Below are 19851 nucleotides of genomic sequence, written 5' to 3'. Positions count from 1 at the left end.
TGTGATTTGATTTATAAAAGGAATATGTTGACCCATATGTAGATTGGGACAAAGAATAAGGAGCTAAGGGATTATTACAGTAATTCAGGTGAGAGAAAAATATTTGGTGTTAGTAGTGTACACACACACACACACACACACACACACAGAGTGGAGGCAAGATTCAGTGCACCTATAATCCTAGCTCTTAAGGAGGCTTAGATCTAAGGATTGAGGTTTGGAACCAGATAGAGTAGACAAATCCTTCAGATTTATTAATCTCCAATTAACCAACAAAAAGCTAGAAGTGGAGGCATATCTCAAAAGCTAGAGTGCTAGCCATGAGTAAAAAAGCTGAACATGAGTGCAAGGTCCTGAATTTAAGCCCCAGTACTGGCACAAAATAGAGTAAATATATGTATTCTGTATTTGCTGATTTTGAAATGAAATTTATAGGATGTTGAAATAATTGTACAGAAAGATTCTATTCACACTTCAGCGGGCCTCCTCCAATGTCATGCATTAATAACAATGAAATAGGAAAAAGCAGGATACTGACAATGACCTTATTTAGATTTCCCACTTAAGTGATTGTGTGTGTGTGTCTATACATTTGTCACATTTATAGCTTCATGTAATCAATATCACATTAAGATATTTTACTGTATTATTACCATACTGTTGGTTCTCTTTTGCTGTTCCTTCATAAAGCCACATCTACCTCCTTTATTTCCATCCCAAACCTCTAGCCTTTCATCTGTTCTATATGTTTGCAGTTACATTATTTTGTGAATATCATGTACTGTTCCTCTATTTCTCTAGTAATTTTCTTTTTTCTGAAGTTTATCTGATATTAGAATACATATTCGTGCTTCAAAAAGTTTGTGTTTCACTGTTGATACAGTTAATACACACTAAAAAAAAAGAATGATAGGAAAGCAGAACAAGGTCTCTTGTGGAAGACTGGAGGCAGTGCATACCAGTAGGATGGGAGGAGGGATAATGAAGAGGATGTATTAGGATCAATATGGTCAAAATAGTTTAATTGAAGACATAGAAATAGAACAATGAAAACTGTTGACATCATTTTGAGAAGGGGATTTGGGGTAAGTGAGAGTGGGTGAATTTGATTGGGATACATAATATGCATGTGTGGAAACTATTTCCCAGTTAAGTCCACCTGATACAACTAAAGCATGATAAATCAAAAATTAAAAATTAATATCCATGTTTCAGTCTGGTATGGTTGCAAATACCTGTAATCTCAGCAACTGAGAGGTAGATGTAAGAGGTTCAAGAGTTTATGTGGGGCAGGGATGTGGCCTAGTGATAGAGTGCTTGCCTAGCCTGCAGGAAGCTCTGGGTTCAATTCCACATGGGTAGCAACCACATACACAGAGTAAAAGCCAGAAGTGGTGCTGTGGATCAAGTGGTAGCATGCTAGCCTTGAGAAAGCCTAAAGACAGTGCCCAGGCACTTAGTTCAAGCCCATACTGGCAAAAAATAAAATTTTATCGTCAGCTTGGGATACATGCAAGACCTTGTCTTAATTGTGCTTTGATGGTATAGCTTTACCTATCCATTTAATTTCAATGTATTTATGTCATTTTTAAAGTATTAATGTGTTAGCTGGGCATGGTGCCTCATAGCTGTAATCCTAGCTTCTCAGGAAGCTGAGATCTGAGGATCATGTTTCAAAGCCAGCCTGCCACTTTAAAATGGGAGTCTCTTTTCTTTTGCCAGCCTTGAACGCAGGGTCTGAGCATTTGTCCTTGGGCTTTCTCAAGGCTATAGCTCTACCACTTGAGCCACAGCACCATTTCTGGCTTTTTTTCTATGTATATGTGGTACCGAGGAATTGAACCCCGGGTCTTTATGTGTGTTAGGCAAGCACTCTACCACTAGGCCAATCTCCCCACCCAAGAATGGAAGACTCTTACCTCTAATTAACCATTAGAAAACAGGAAATGGGACTGAGGCTCCAGCGGTAGGGAGGTAACCTTGTGCTGAAGAGCTCAGGGACAGCACCCCATGAACCACACAAAAAAAGGGTGTTGTGGACAACATATAGGTTGGATACATATATATATATATGTATATATGTATATTATATATAATTTTTTTTGCTGGGTCGTGGGCCTTGAACTAGGCCTGGGCACTGTCCCTGAGCTGTTTAGCTTAAGGCTACCACCCTATCCCTGGGCCTGGGCACTGTCCTTGAGCTCTTTAGCTCACAGTTACCACCCTAACCTTGAGCCACAGCCCCACTTCCCATTTTCTACAGGTTAATTGGAGATAAGAGTCACAGGTCCTTTTGTGCAGGGGCTGGCTTTGAACTTTGATCCTCAGATCTCAGCCTACTGAGTAGCTAGGATTACAGGCATGAGGCCCTGTGCCAGGCTTGGCCATATTTTTTGGGGGGGAGGAAGATTGCTGGATCACATGGTAATTCTATTTTTAATTTCATAAGGATTCTCCATGCTGTTTTCCCTAGTGTCTTTACCATTTTAGAGTCCAAATTAATGCACCGGGGTTCTAATTTGTTATAACTGTTTTTAATGTTATTGCATATATTTAGAGTGTATATAACGAATTTATGAGGTTTATATAATATGTGATTAGAATGTTATAATTCATGTAGCTATAGTGTTGTAAATTTAAATCTTTTCAAAGTTATTCATCCTTTCCCAGTAAGAGCATGTATAAATCTACTCATTTAGCAAAAAATAACCCCATAGAGTAAAAAAAAATAAAACATAGAGTAGGCTATTTTGAACTCTAATGTACAACACTTCTTATTTTCTGTTTTTGTTTTTGTTTTGTTTTTCTGATCCTGGTGCTTTAACATACAGCCTGGGTGCTGTCCCTGAGATTTTTATTTTTTATTTTTGGCTCAAACCTAGTACTCTTCTACTTGAGCCACAGCTCAGCTTTTTGGTGGTTAGCTGGAGATAAAGAGTTTCATGGACTTACTTGGTTAGACTGGCTTAAAACTGTGATCCTCATCTTAGCCTCTTGAGTAGCTAAGATTACAGGCATGAGTCACTGAGATAACCAGATTAAAAAAACAAACATTTTTAAGTTATGAGGTGAAACTGATGGTGGTTTTGATTTGAATTTTTGTGCTGATTGGTAGTGTTAATACCTTTGCATATATTTTTCAGCCATTTATGTTTTCTTTGGAGAATTATCTGTTCAAGTCATTGACACAATTTTTTGAATTGTATACTTTTATATTATATATTATTTTCTGCATTTTAAACCTGTATGTAGAGATTTAAAAGTATTTTCCCATTTTGTAGATTACCTTTTAAGTCTACAGAAAGTTTTCTTTGCTTTGCAGTTTTATTGATTTAATTTCATTTGTTGATTTTTCCACTTGTTTTTTGTGCTCATTATGTCATAAACAATTCATTGTTTAAGTCAGGGTTGTGAAATTTCCCTCTATGTTTTGTTTATAGAAGTTTTACCATTTTAAACCTTGCGTTTGGGGCTTTAATGAACATAAAGTTGATTTTTATCTATGGTGTAAGACTGGGATCCAATTTCATTCTTTTGCTTGAATATCCAGTTTTTCTAGCACCATCTGTTGGAGAGGCCATCATTGTAATGTAGTCTTGGCATCCTTGTCAAAGATCACTTGACTGCATATGTGTGCATTTATTTCTTGGCTCACTATTTGTTTTCAAGTTGGTTTGTATGCCTGCTTTTATGCTAGTTCCAAAGTAGTTTATTTCTATAATTTTTAATTTTTTGAATCAGTGAATGTGAGCTTTGTTCTTTCTCAATATTGTTTTGGCAATTATGTGTTATTTTCTTTCTTTCTTTCTTTCTTTTTTTACAAATTACTATTGAGCTTTTTATGTGGATGGTATTGAATTTGTAGATTGCATAGAGAAGTAGGGACATTTTAACATTAATTCTTCCAATCTGTAATACATGGTCTTTCAGTCTATTAATTTCTTTCATCTCTATTGTATAGTTTTCAATGTACAAGCCTTTCACAACCTTAGTTTATTTTTAAGTAATTTTATTTTATTTGGATGCTGTTTGCTCTTCAGTTTTCTGAAAATATTTTATAAGGATAGACCTGTCCTTCTTTTTGTCTTTTTCTTTTTGGTGGTACATATGCCTCCTGTAGTTATGAGGATCGAGTGACAGCTTGTACTCACAGTTTTCAAACATTCTTCATTTTCATTGGGGAGAAGAAAAAAGAAATGGGCTTTGAGTTTAGAGATGATTCTCTGCCCTCTTTTTATCCTTCCATGAAAGCTACTCACTGCAATTGTATGGTTGTATATGATTGGTCTCCTGCATATGACTGTTTGCATAGAATGTTCCATAGTAGAAACTATGATTTGAAAATTACAAATCAATGTGTATTTAATGTATTTAATGAATTGAGAAGCATAAATAGTGTTTTAAAATTAATTGATTTGTACATTCAGTTACTGAGGATTGTGTTTGGATTTGTTCTACATACTGAAAATAAAGAAATGAGTGAAGTAATGGGAAAGAGAGTAATTATGTAAACTAACAAAGATAAAATGTGTCAAGTGTTATGAAGGAACATGAAGTATGATCAAAGGATTGGGTGGTTGCAAGTATTATTTTAACAGGGATGTTAAAAATCTTTGCTGATAAAATGATGTTCAAATAGAGTTCTTGAAAGAAAAAGGTGTTGCATTATGCAGATATCTGGTAGGAGTGTGTCCCCACAAGTCCAGAGAATAGTGAACAAAGCTAAAGGAAGAGAAAAGGAGCCATGGGGCTGGGAGTTTGAACTAGTGGTAGAGTGCTTGCCTAGCATGCAAAAAGACCTAGGTTCGACTCCTCCATCTTACATACATAGAAAAAAAAGCCAGAAGTGGTGCTGAGGCTGAAGTGTTAGAGCTCTATCCTTAAGAAAACCCAAGGACAGTGTTCATGCCATGAGTGCAAGCCCAGGACTTGCAAAAAAAATCAGTGAGAAAAGGAGCCATAGGCATATTCACAGAGACCAGAGGGGATGACACATCTCATTTTAAGTAAGCCTGGGACATTTACCCAATCATTCAGAAACAATGACATACTAAATCCACTAGCACAACGATGTTCATTGCAGCACTATTTACCATAGCAAAGATTTGGAACCAATCCAGATGCCCCTCAGTTGATGAGTGGATCAACAAGATGTGGTATTTCTATGCTGCTGTCAGAAGGAATGGCATCGCCTCATTTGTAAGGAAATGGAAAGACTTAGAAAAAATACTAAGTGAAGTAAGCCAGCCTCAGAGGAACATAGGCTGAATGGTTTCCCTCATTTGTCATAATCAGTAGAAACCTTGGGCTCTCCTAGCAGAGATTTATTTCAAATAACCAAATAGGATAGAGAAGGGGAAACTAGATAAGAAGTGGGGTGTGGGGAGGGAAATGGGGGCCAAGACATGGTATCTGGTGAATATAATGTAACTCTTCTATTAATTGCAATAAAAATATATGAAAAAAATAAATATGCCTGGGAATGATTAGAAGACATGCAAGAGAGAAAAGACATTTCATTTTCACTTTAGTTGTGTCATTCTAGGTTCTTAAGACGAGATTAGACCACAGAAAGTCAAGAGTAGAAATAAGAAAGCCAGTTAGGAGATAGATGGTGAGAGAGAAAAATAGAGATGTTGAGGATTTGGTGGTAAGCAGGGTACAGATTCAGAATTTGAAATCAGAGCTGTCTGCATGCCCTGATAGGTCGAATACAGAGCAACAATGAAGAGCTGAGGACGGCTGTACAGGTTTTTTTTTCTTTTTTTTGGCTAGACAATTGGTACTATGGACTTAATGAGATGAGAAGATGAAATGTAAATTCGGAAGAATTTTTATAGGAAATGAAGTATCTATTTTGGTGCTTTGAATTGAAATATGCCTATTTTACATTGTAGTGGAGATAACCAAATAGCCAAGTGTGCCAGCCTGAGTGGAAGAGAAGTGGGTTAGAGCTCAAGACACAGTGATTATTGTACATGGAGGTGACCAAATACTGGAGGTACATTTTTTAAATAAGGGCACATAGAGGAGGTATACAGGAACTACAAACATCACAGATTAAAGACTCCAAGTACTATACCACTTTAACCATACCTGCAACCCCTCTTGATTTAGGTTATTTTTGGTGTTTGTGCTTGGGTAATGGTCTTCTGGCATATGGCTCTCAAGTAAGATTACAGATGTGTTACTACATCCAGCTTATTTTGTGAGATGGAATCTTGCTAACTTTTTGCCCAGATTGGCCACCTGATCGCCACTTCCTAAATAGCTATTATATGATTACAGATGTGAGAGCCTGCACTTAGCTGAATTCTATAATTTTTTTCTAAGATTGACTAGAGAAACCCTCTGGTAATGTGCTTTTTTTGGATAAACAAGTTTTGATTACTAATAATATCTCCTTAATAGTCATAGTTATGTTCACATTTTGTATTTTTTCATTATTCATTCTTGGTATATGTGAAGTTTCTAGGAATTGATCTCTATCTTCTAGGCTAGCCAATTTTTCTGGTTACAGGGCCTGAGCTTTGTTCCTGAGCTCCTTTTAATAAAGACTAGCCCTGTATCACTTGTGCCACAGTAGTAATTTTGACTTTTTATGAGCTGTTTATTGGAGATAAGGATCTCATAGACTTTCCTGCCAGGGTTGGCTTTGAGCCGTGATCCTTAGATCTCATTTTCCTGAGTAGCTAGCATTACAGACGTGATCCACTAGTACCCAGCTCAGCTCATTTTTTTTTTTGGTCGACTGCTTGAACTGTGGGTCTGGGCACTGTCCCTGAGCTCTTTAGCTCAAGGTTACTGCTCTATCTTTTTAGCCACAGAGCCACTTAGAGTTTTCTGGAAGTTAATTGGAGATACGAGTCTCAAGGATTTTAGTGCCCGGACTAGCTTTGCACCGAGATCCTCAGATCTCAGTGTCCTGAGCAGCTAGGATTACAGGTGTGAGCCACCAGTGCCTACCTAGTTACGTTATTTTTTAAAGATCTAGATTACACATATGAGTGAAAACATGCAATTTTTTTTGCCAGTCCTCAGGCTTGAACTCAGGGCCTGGGCACTATAAATTGACCTACAGCACCACTTTTGGCCTTTTCTATATATGTGGTACCAAGGGTTCCGTGCATGCTATGCAAGCACTCTATCACTAAGCCACATTCTCAGCCAAAACAAACAATCCTTATCTTTCTGGATTTGATGAATTTCAATTAACATGACCTCCTCTCCCACCTATTTTTTTACAAACAACATAACTGCATTCTTATTCAGTGCTGAATAATAAGATTCTACTGGGTACATGAACCATGTGTTCTTTCTCTGTTGATTGGTATTGATAGCCAAGGCTGATTCAGTAGCTTGGCTATAAACATGGATGTGCAGTTATCTCTATCTTATGTTGACCTGCATTCCTTCAGACAAATGCCTCAGAATGGTATAATGGGATCAACATATTGTCACATTTGTTTATTTTATTCATCACTCTATCATTTGGTTGAGGGGTTTAAACCATTTGTATTTAAAGAAATTATGAACAATGTAAAACTTAGCCATTTTTTGTCTTTTAAATGAATTGGTTTAATTTCAAGATGATACACAATACAAGAGTAGAATAAAGATCAGACACTGGCAGTCATCTAGGCTTTTATTTTAAATTTACAGCTGAAGTAAAATGGTTGACAAACTAGAGACTGATCAACAGTAGAGCTGGTTTTTGGTTTTGTTTCATTTTTTTTAAAGGTTTTTCTTCATGTTTAGAATCCCCAACAAAACCTCATTCTACAGGAAATGCATATGTTTACTGGGAATGGAATCAAGGGTCACCATAGACTCAGGGATAAGGAACAGCTTACTTTTTGCCAGATTTGTTATTTCTACTTGTAGCCAGGGTTCCCTTCCCAGCGGCCTTTGCTTTAAGTTCTTTGATTTTCTTCTGATCATTTTTCTGTGTCTGCTTGAAGGCCTTGTCTTCCTTATCCATTTCCTTGAGTTGCTTCTTGGATTGCTTCAGGGGCTTTTTCTTGCCACCTTCATGGCCAGACATGATGCCAGCTCTGCGTTTGCCAAGACATCTGTTGTTGTTGTTTTTTAATCTTAAAAATTTTTCTGTTTCTCTTACTGTCTTTGTGTTTCATTGACATTTTCATAGAGGAATGTTTTGGTGCTTTCCTCATTTTCTTTTATATTTCTTTATACTTTTTTGTGATTATCATGGGGCTAAAATAGAAAACATCTTGTATTTAATAGCAGTTATCTCAGCCTATTTTGAAATGCACATGAAACTATATTTTTACTTTCCCCTCACACTTTGTTATTGATATTACAAATTCAATATTTTATATACTTCCAATAATATACTTTATAGTTATGATTATCTTTTATACTTTTGTCTTAAAACCTGTGCACCACCTTTTTAGTATTACAATTTTATTTTGTCTGCATGTTTACCTTTACTTTAAAGCTTTATATTTTCATATGCTTTGTGTTATATTCAATTGCTATTTTGTTTCAACTTAAAGATTCCACTTAGCACAGGCCCTATCTTCTCTTTTGTTGAAGGCAGGTTTTTTCTGAATGTAATAATCTTGATTATCGTTTTTTTTTCCTTAAATTCTTCCTGGCCTGAGAGGTTACTACAAATAATGTGTGTTTCCCTTGTACAGAATAACCTTTTGTTTCTTCTTTTGAAATTCGTTGTATATGACACTTGATAATTTCTCATATACTATCATCCTAGTCAGGTTTTCAGGGGGATTCCTTGATCTGGAGGCCTATTTCTTTTCTTACATTTGAAATATTTGGCCTAGGGGCCGGGAGTTTGGCCTAGTGGTTAAAGTGCTTGCCTACCATGCATGAAGACCTGGGTTCGATTCCATGGTACCACATACATAGAAAAAAAAGCCGGAAGTGGTGCTGAGGCTCAAGTAGTAGAGCTCTACCCTTGAGAAAGTCCAAGGATAGTGCTCAGGCCCTGAGCTCAAGCCCAGGACTGGCAAAAAAAAAAAAAAGAAATGTTTGGCCTATTATTTTATCAAATAAGCTTTATTCCCCTTTCTTTCATCTTTCACTTCCATACTATGAATAGTAATCCAGTAGTTAACTGTTTTCTAAGCCTCTTATATATTCTTCATTCTTTTTCCTTTTTTTCTTCAGTCTTTTTCATACATTTCTCTTTTGTTCCATTTTAATGATAATTTTGTTTAGATGTCATATCTTTACATTTTCACGTACCATCTGCTTTATCAAGGATGCTATTGAAGTACTGTAGTTAATTTTTTTGTTATTATTTTATTTTGTGGTTTCTAAATATGATTTTATTGACTGTTTTATTTTTGTTCATACATCATTTTTTGAGGTCATTTTCTGTGTTGGTTAATTTGTCAGATAATTTGCATATCTTCTTTAGGGTCAGGTTTAAGAGATTTATTCTGTTGATTTCTTTGATTCACACATTTCTTTATTCCTTAAACGATTTTATACTTTGGTGTTTGAGCAAATGACCATTTCTCCATATCTTTATTGACATTATATAGGGAGAATATTTCACCAGTAAGTCTGTTAAAGATTTTGGGGAACCTCTCAGACCTTTATTTTGAACAACTTTGCTCTAGATTTGTGTATGTAAAATCCCTTACTAAAAGGATTTACTAGGGTCTTCCCCCCACTCCCGCAATTTCCTAATACCTTTCTTTGCAGACTGCTCATCTGCTTTAGTTTTTAGTGTCCCTCAAGCTTCTAGAGTGTGCTGGATTTCATCAGTGCCTTCAATCTGGTAAAATTTAAAAAAAATCTGTTATCAAATTACTTAAATGTTAAAATGTTAGAAATTAACTCCACTCTTCTCTTACCCTGAGGCTGTATTGAACACTTACCTGCTTTACGATGTTTACTGTGGAGTACTGGCAAGTTACCTGCCATCTTTTATTCCCAGCAGCCCTCAGGCATGCAAAGTATGTTGAGTTCTTTCAGCTTTCTAAGACTGGCAAAAATCTATCCCTTGAACAGCTTGAACAGCTCCCTGCAACCGTAGCATATTGAACAGGTGCTTCAACATCTTACCTCCTTGAAAGAGTATCTGAAAGTTGGGAGAGTTTTTTTTTTTAGTTGCATGGAAGTAATAAAGTGAATCTAGACTTTGGCCCTTAGTAGTGGTTCCCAGACTGGGACCCTTTCTATCTGCATTTTCAGGCAAGATACCTCCATTCCTCCAGCGTCCTCCATCGCAGACAACCACATATTGGATACGTATTTTAGTTTTCTTTTTTCCTCTTCAGGGAGAAGCCTAGAATTGAGCATTTACTTCTGATTACACTTTGCTGAACCAGGCAGAGCAACCATGGCCAGTAAGTAACAGAAATTTTCCTCCTGATTTTACTGTTGGTTCATGCTTGCCTGCAATGTAGGAGCATATTAATTTCTGAATTCTTCTTGGAGCACATTAGAGTATGTATGATTATTAAATTAGCATCCCTTTTGAGAAAAGGTCTGAGGCTTTCTATTCTGCTGTCTTATTCAGATGACGGGTCTCCATTTTATTGTTTTCTGCTTATGCCAGCCTAAAAACACTATATTGAGCCAGTATTGGATTGGTTTGCTAAGCTATCAGTGATGTCCCTGTGGACCACAATTGTCTTGTCTGTGGATGAAAAGTTAGGATGAATTGTTTTTGAAATTCCTTCTGTGTGTTGATCAGCACTCTTGTTGGCATTCTGATTGTAGATTCGAGCATGAAAATGCCATGGTACTAAGGTGCCTACCTCAGGTACTAAGAGGGAATAATTCGAAGTACAATGTAATGCATGTGTGAATTACCAGGATTTGGATTATTTGTGTAAAATTTCCTGGTGGTTGTATAAAATAAACATTCATATTGTCTTTTAATGTTCCTACTGAATATTATAATCTGTCTAAATTTGTTTCTATGATAATGCTTCTCAAAAAGAGAAAAAAGATAAACTCAACTTTGAAATGACAATGGAAGAGTTCTCATGGGGAGCTTTTAAACTATAGATCCTGCTTTTCCACCATAAGTGCTAGGAGTGATAAGTAGTTATTAGCACTCTGAGATTCTAGAATATGTTCAACAGTTGTTTGTTCATCTTTTGATTAACTGTTTTCCCAGACAGAAAATTCCTTATCTCACAAAGCAGATTGAAAATGACCTATTAACTCCTTCAAATGTTTTAATTTCTAGACCTCTGTGTGTGTGTGTGTGTGTGTGTGTGTGTGTGTGTATGTGTGTGTGTGTGTGTGTGTGTGTGTATGCTGGTCCTGGGGCTTTAACTGAGCCTCTACTCTGTCCTAGAGTTTTTTGGCTATATTGATCAACCACTTCCACACTTTCAGCTTTTTTGGATGGTTAATTGGAAGTAAGAGTCTCATGGACTTTTCTGCTTAGACTGGCTTCAAACCATGAAGATACTCAGCTTCCTGAGTAGCTATGATTACAGGTATAAGCTACCAATGCCCAGCTTAGCCTTAGTCTTAATCTTTCTGATATAGGCTAAGCATGATCCACCTTACCCCAATATTCCTTCAGTTACTTAAAGACTCATTTTTCTCACCTCCTGAAATGACTCCTCCCTCCATTCCCTGATGCCTTAGATATTATACTGTGGTGGTTAAATTATATGCTCCAGTTTCAGAGAGTTTATGTTCCCCTCTGGCCTAGCAGTTTACTGGCAAATGCAGTTCTGAGTTTATTACTTAATTTAATTTTTGCCTTAATTCTCCTGGAAAATAGGAGCAGTTAATATGTAATATCTTTTTCTCAGAATTATTAAATGGATTAAATGAGCTGACATATGCAACATATCTACAACAGTGCCTGAGATGATTATGATACATATTAGCTATTTATTATAGAATAACATTTTCCATTCTATTATCATCCCATTTTTCTCTATATAGACTTCAGTTTTTCGTTGTATTTTTTTCAGTTGGAGATAGAGTTTAATTGTTAAACTGTGATATGAATAGGTACTGTGCATTGTTCTGAACCCTTCAACTTTTTGATAAATATGGTAGGTATAGTTTTGGGATTTGAGACTTGGATTCAGATCATGATGATTTTGCTAGTCTTGTTTGCTCTTGGCTGGCTCTCTACCCTTTGAACAATATTTTTGCTGGTTAATTGGAGACGGAATATTCTGGATTTTTCTGCTGGCTAGCTTTGAACCTCAGTACGCCAGGTCTCTGCTTCGTAACTAGCTAGGATTACACCTGAGAGCCACTTACACCTTCCATATGGTAGTTTAAAAAAATAAATCAATTCTAATGATCATATTGATTATATCAACTAATCTCATTTTCAGATGAAGTGCTGTAGATCTTTGCTTCTTTGTACTTTCAGCTTAATATAGGTGATACTTTTTAACAGGGTCTTGTTACATATTTTAAACTGGCCTAGAAATTGCTATGTAGGCCAAGCTGCCTTCAGTCTTGCGATTCTCCTGCCCCCAGTTCCTTATTGCTAGGAATTCAGGCATGTGGCGCTAGCCTGACTAGAATAGTTGAGTTTTAAATCTAAATGCAGATGTTTATACTTCGTGGGAGGCTGAAAAATAGCTCTCAGATGTATCCAGTGTTAATTTCTGAGAGTTGTAAATATTGTTTCACATAGGAAGAGACTACTGATGCTATTAAGGATTTTGAGAAAAGGAAATTAATCTAGAATATCTTGATTGACTCTAGTGACATCGTAAGTGAGGGAGATGAAGGAGATGGGACCAGTCAGAGAGGAAAGAAATGTGGTCACTTAAATATTTTCTTGGATGTAAGCTTATCTGATCCATGTAATGGGAATGGGATTCACGAAAACAGCAGGTTAAAGGATGAACTAATGTAACCATGATACTCACTGGACATTATTTTGGAAATGAACTTTACCATCTGGGGAGGTGGGGAGTAGTATGTGGGAGGAAATAAGGGAAATGATTACAGTGTTTAAAAATAAATGTACTTGTGGGCTGGGAGTTTGGCTTAATGGTAGAGTGCTTGCCTAGCATGAACTAAGACCAGGTTCAATTCCTCGGTACCACATATATAGAAAAAAGCTGGAAGTGGTGCTGTGGCTCAAGTGGTCGAGCTTTAACCTTGAGAAAGCCTAAGGTCAGTGTTCAGTCCCTGAGTTCAAGACCCATGACAGGCAAAAAAATAAATGTACTCATTACCTTATTTATATAAATATAACCTCCCTGTTCATCACCTTTACAAAAATACCAAGTTTTAAAAATTAAAAAAAAATAGAATACTACATGGATGGCTTTTTTTTGCTCATCTTGAAAGGTGGAACTGTGGAGGTAGAATGGCCTTGCTGACATATTGATTTTGGCTGAGTCAATTTGATCTTTTCTGGCAGTCAGTACTGAGGTTTGAACTCAGGACACTGTGCTTGCTAGCCATATGCTAACCCCCAACCTTGAAATTGATTTTTAACTTCTGACTTCTAGAATAGTAAGAAAAGAAAATAGTCATTTTTTGCCAGTTTGGAAACTTGAACATAGGGCCTGGGCACTGTCCCTGGGCTTTCTCAAGGCTAGTGCTCTACCACTTGAGTCACAGTGCGACTTACAGCTTTTTCTGTGTATGTGGGATGAAGAAATTGTACCCAGGGCTTCATGCATGTTAGGCAAACACTCTACCACAAGGCAATACTCCCTGCCCCAATGGTGATGTTTTTTATTGTATTTTAATGACAGAGGTTACAGAGGGGTTACAGTTACATTTTTCAGATAGTGGGTACATTACTTCTCGAACATTGATACCCCTTCTCATGTCCCAATAGTCATGTTTTTAAGCCTCTAAATCTAGTTTATTTCACTAGCCATGGAAAACATATATATATATATGTATATGTATATGTATGTATATGTGTGTGTGTGCGTGTGCGCGCTTGCTATGTTTCCTCTTGTTTCTTTTGGCCCATTATTCTAGCCTGTCAAAATTGTAAAGGAAAAAAAATGTAGTAGCGATGATTGGGGACCACATAAAGCATAGTTGAATGAATGTCTCAATAGATACAGAAAAGGCATTTGACAAGATCCAACACCTCTTTATGCTAAAAGCTCTGGAGAAACTAGGAATCCATGGAACATTCCTCAATGTAATAAAGGCTGTGTATGAGAAACCCACAGCTAGCATTATACTTAATGGCAAAAACCTAAACCATTTCCTCTAAAATCAGGAGTGAGACAAGGATGCCCAGTCTCTCCACTTCTCTTTAATATAGTATTGGAATCCTTGCCAGATCAGTAAGGCAAGAAGTAATCATAAATAGGCTCCAAACAGGGAAAGAGGAAGTGACTTTCCCTCTCTGTAGATGACATGATTCTGTATTTGAAGAACCCTATAGACTCCATTCTCAAGTTGCTTGCGCTGATTCAAAACTTTGACAAGGTAGCAGGGTATAAAATTAACCCTTAAAAATCAATGGCTTTCAAGCCAGATGCGGTAGCTCACACCTTTAATCCTAGCTACTCAGGAGGCTGAGATCTGAGGATCAAGGTTCAAAGCCAGCCCGGGCACAAAAAGGACTTGAGACTCTTATCTCCAATTAACCTCTAGAAAACAGGAAGTGGGACTTGGTTCAAGGATAGAGTGGGAGCCTTGAGCTGAAGAGCTCAGGGATAGGGCCCAGACCCAGAGTTCCAGCACCAGGACCACACACACACACACACACACACACACAATCAGTGGCTTTCCTGTATGCCAAGAATGAGAGGAGCGAGGCAGAAATCAGGAAACCAATTCCATTTGCAATAGCCACAAACAAAATAAAGTAATCAGGAATTAGCTTAACTAAGAAGGTAAAGGACCTTTATGATGAAAACTTTAAAAATGTGAAAAAGGAAATTAAAGCAGAACTGAGGAAATGGGAAAACTTCCCATGCTCCTGGATTGGAAGAATTAAAATTGTGAAAATGGCAGTCTTGCCAAGGGCTATCTACAAATTCAATGCAGTACCCATCAATATCACAATGTCATTATTTAAGGAAATAGAAGCAATCCAAAATTTCATATGCAATAATAAAAGACCCCATATAGCAAAAACAATTTTTAGCAGAAAGAACAGTGCAGAAGGAATTTCAATAGCAAATTTTATTTCGTATTTTACCAAAACAGCTTGGTACTGGCACAAGAACAGGCCTGAAAACCAATGGAATAGAACTGAAGACCCAGAAATCAACCTGCAGTCCTATGGCCACCTAATCTTTGACAAGGGAGCCAAAAAAATAGAATGGAAGAAAGACAGCCTCTTTAACAAGTGGTGTTAGCAGAACTGGCTAAGCACCTGCAGAAAACTAAAGTTGTATCCTTCTATGTCACCTTGGACCAGGATTAATCTCAAATGGATCAAAGACCTGGAGGTCAAAGCAGATACAATTAAAACTTTACAAGAAGGAATAGGAGATACACTAGTTTGAAACTTTCTTAATAAAGACCCAGAAACACAACAAATTGAAGAAATTTTGGACAACTGGGACTGCATTAAACTGCAGAGCTTCTGTATGACAAAGGACCTAGCCAGAAAGTTAAATAGGAATCCTACAGAGTGGGAGAAGATCTTCACTTACTGTACCATAGGCAAAGGCCTCATATCTAAAATATATCTACAGCCGAAAAATTGAATCTTTCCAAAACAAAACTCCAAATAACCAGCCCATTAAAATATGGGCCTATAGATAAATGAACAAGTGCTCGACATTTCTGGCCATAAAGGAAATGCAAATCAAAACACCTTTGAGATTCCACCTCATTCCAGTTAGAATGGCGATGATCAAATAATCTAATAACAATAGATACTGGCAGGGAGGGATTGCTACTGCATTGTTGGTGGGAGTGTAAACTAGTTCAACCACTGTGGAGAGCAGCATGGCCATTGCCTGAAAGGCTAAACATAGAGCCCCCCTATGAACTAGCAATTTCACTACTTGGCATTTACCCAAAAGTCCAGAAACAAGGACCTTCTAAAGCCACTCGCACAACAATGTTCATTGCAGCACTATTTACCATAGTAAAGATATGGAAACAACCCAGATGCTCCTCAGTAAATGAGTGGGTCAAGAAGATGTAGTACTTATACACAATGAAATTCTATGCTGCCATCAGAAATAATGACATGCCTCATTTGTAAAGAAATGGAAAGACTTAGAAAAAATCATATTAAGTGAAGTAAGCCAGACGCTAAGGAATATAAGCTCAATGGTTTCCCTCATTTGTAATAATTAGTGCACATTTAGGACTCTCCTAGCAGAAGATTACAGAAGCTCAAAACATAGGTACATAAGGTCATATAGGATGAGACTAAGTGAAAGGATCTCTAGAATATGGAAAGAAGAGCTTTATCTTGAGTGTTATTCTTAATGTACTATGTATTTCTCTTCTCTTTTATTGCCCTTTGGTTAATTTCATATTGTTACTGTATCTGACTTTGTTACCTGTTTTGTTGTTTATATGTTTATTTGAAATAGGAAAAGGAAGAGGGAAAACAAGACGATTGGGAGGGGATGCGGGGAGGGAAACAAGAACAAAAATATGAGAAGGGGTATCAATGTGTGAGTAATAATGCACCTAATATCTGGTGAATGTAACTGTAACCCCTCTATACATTACCTTGATAATACAAAATAAAATAAAAAAAAGCATAGTTGAGAGGCTACTGGAAATCAGACTTTAAATATGTCAGCAGCTCAACCTTAGAACTGGACTACAGACACACCCATTTTGGATGCGGGTTAACCTTTGAAATGGTGCTCATCTATGCCAACATTCTAACAGGCCTCTTCCCACAAAGTCCCCAGAAATTGAGATCATGCCCAATCCATTTCTTATAAGGAGTTTTAATTTTTGCCAGCCTCAGTCATAATTCCTGACTAACAAATGATGTAAATTACCAACACCCTTGAGATTTACAGCTATAAATATAGCTTTCATTTTGTAAAACCTCAAAGCACATTTTCAACATTGCTTGAATCTGTTTCCCCAGATTGCAATTCTAATTAGCTCCAAATAAGTATATCTTTTTGTTCGTTACTAGGTCAACTTCATTCTATATCAATAAAATTCTTTTAAGTAAAGCTTTTGAATTTTTAGATGTTGAGGACTAACATCTAAAAATGTAATGGCTATAATGCAAACTAATATTAAAGTTCCTCTTTAGATGATATTATTATTACTATTATTATTATTAATTTTTGTAGTGGAGCTCGGGCTTAGGCTCTGGACCTTGGCACTGTCCCTAAGGTTTTGTTTTGCTGAAGACTACTCTTCAACCACTTGAGCCACAACCCCACTTCTGGTCTTTTTTTTTGGGGGGGGGTGCTAGCTAGTTGGATATCAGTCTCACAGACTTTCCTACTCCTGCTGGCTTCAAACTGTGATCCTCAGCCTCCTGAGTAGATAGGAATACAAGCATGAGCCACTGATACTCAGCTATACAAATATGAATTTTTAGGTGATAATTTTTTCCAAATAAGTGAATTCTCCAAGATTATACAATAAATATCTGTGTCATTGCTAAATATAGTGTGAATTGTTTAAAGACTTGCATGGGCTAGATACATAAGGCCATATAGGATGAGGCAAAATTAATGGACCTCTAGGACTTGGAAACAAGAGCTTAATTATGAGTGACACTTATTCTTAATATAATGTGTTTTTCTCTCTTCTCTTGTGTTGCCCTTTGGTTAATCTCATATTGTGACAGTATCCCACTTTGTTACTTGGTATATTATATAGATGTTTACTTGTTTATTTGAAATAGGAGGGGAAAATGAGGGGAGGGGAAGGGTGAAGGAAATGGGGACAAAAACATGAGAAGGTTATCAATGTGTGAGAAGTAGTGCACCTTCTATTTGGCAAATGCAACTGTAACCCCCCTATACATTAAAAAAAGATTTGGGTGGGGCCAGGAGGAAGCTGCTCAGTCTGAAAAATTTGTCAATTTCATCATGGGCTGAACATCAGATAAACATTGGTGATATAGCTCAATACAATCAAGCCATGGGAAACAGTATGATGAGGCTGCTGCCAGCATAATATAACATACAGTTTAAAAATGTATGAATATAGTCTAAAATAACAATATATTAAATGCATTAATCACTAACATGGTTCTTGATTTTTTCAGATATTATGTCCTGTACATAATTGTATGTGCTATAGTCTTATATAATTGGTGTCACCAGTTGATGGATGAGGGGCTTCTTCAGCTTCTCAAGTCTTCACACAAAACTATAGGTCCTTTGGATCCATACATGAAAAGAATTTGAAGTTGTCTTACCCAAAAGGAATGTATCACAAAGTGGAATTTTTGATAATTGTTTTAGTATACTAGAATGAATTTGGAAATGAGAGGAAAGGACTCAATGATGGTTTCTTTCTATACATTTTATACTTTCTGAGCTGGGAGACTATACATAATCATATTGTCCAACAAATCCTAATGCAGTGATGCTTAGTAGACCAGACAGATGGAGATTGTGATATATATAGGCTCACCTAAATCCCAGGGACAGTAAGTGATTTTTAGTATTTCCTTTACCAGATATGCCTTTTAATTCTATCTATTCACGAATTGTAAACATTCTGTAGCTTTGTCACAATTCAAAAGAAAAGACAAATGTAAATAATCCCTCTTAGTCATCCATTCTTGTACATTAACATTTAAAAGTAGGTGTAGAGGAAAGGAGAGCTAATTGCTTTGGTTTTCCAGTTTTTACTTTGTTATTGAAATATCTGAATCTGACCCTTTTAATATCTATATATTTTAATTTACAGGTCTTTTCATCTGTTTGTCTCAATCTGCAGTGCAGCAGATGTATATCAGGGTCACCCTGTAAGATATATTGTTAAGACTTTTATGACAGCCGTATCACTACCTGACAAGAAATTTTCAGCTCCATCGTATTTTATGGGATTAACATTGTATTTAATTTGTCAATGCCTGTAATATCTATATTGGTCACATGACTCCATAGATTTGTAGTTGGGAAAGGTGTGGAAATGGGGGCATATGGGCACTATATTTTTTCACTTGATTTTATTGTGAACTAAAAACCATGCTGAAAATGAAGTTTATTAAAGAATTAAAAACATGGAAAGAAAAAGAAGAGTTTTGTCTAACTGTAAAGAGTGAGGAGAAGCAGTATTTACATTTCAGGTCTGTATGATTCTGGAACCCATTGTTCTATCTAGTACACCAGTGGTTCTGAGACTGTGGCCTAAGGAGCCATACCAATACTTGAGACACTTGTGGGTGCGGAGTGGGCGTGGTCTATATCAAAACTATTTTTTGCCAGTCCTGGGGCTTGAACTCAGGGCCTAGGCATTGTCCTTGAACTTTCTCAAAGCTAGTGCTGTGTCACTTGAGCCACAGCACCACTTCTGGCTTATTCTGTATGTCTTACTAAGAAATCAAACTCAGGGCTTTGTGCATGCTAAGCAAGCACTCTACCACTAGGTCACACTCCCAGTCCTCAAAACTATTTTTTCAAAAAAAAAACAATACTTGTTAAGATATTATTTTAATGCTTTATTTCCTATGTTGACATTTCCAATGATAAGGAAATCTAACTTTATCATAGCACAAATGAAGGTAATGATATCCAGTTCTACTACTAATTATTTTATTCTTCATTATCATATACTCACAGTAAAGAATTCAATTTCACTTTAAAATGTCCCTGGAGAAATAATGAAATTTATTGTTATTATTATTCTTCGTTACAAAATGGGAAATACTCATGAAGCACTTTTGCTACATGAAGGATTGTGACAGTTGCTTTGCTGCTTGTTTGAATCTTGAGCCAAACGTCATTTGTCTCATGGGATATCAATTTTATCATAAGG

The 19851-nt window shown here is 36.6% G+C and overlaps 1 long non-coding RNA gene and 1 pseudogene across 1 annotated transcript in view; one reads left to right on the top strand and one right to left on the bottom strand.

The window, feature by feature from the left end:
• Window positions 1-19851, top strand: part of LOC150040992 (uncharacterized) — a 58459-nt gene that overhangs the window by 11257 nt on the left and 27351 nt on the right. The gene's annotated exons all lie outside the window — the stretch shown is intronic.
• LOC150040993 (translation machinery-associated protein 7 pseudogene) lies at window positions 7850-8044 on the bottom strand (annotated as a pseudogene).

The sequence above is a fragment of the Megascapheus bottae genome, chromosome X (assembly GCF_031878675.1).
Source record: "Megascapheus bottae isolate mThoBot1 chromosome X, mThoBot2.hap1, whole genome shotgun sequence".
Taxonomy (NCBI): Eukaryota; Metazoa; Chordata; class Mammalia; order Rodentia; family Geomyidae; genus Megascapheus; species Megascapheus bottae.
Note: the sequence above shows the minus strand (reverse complement) of the source record. Positions and strands in the feature narration are given on the sequence as shown.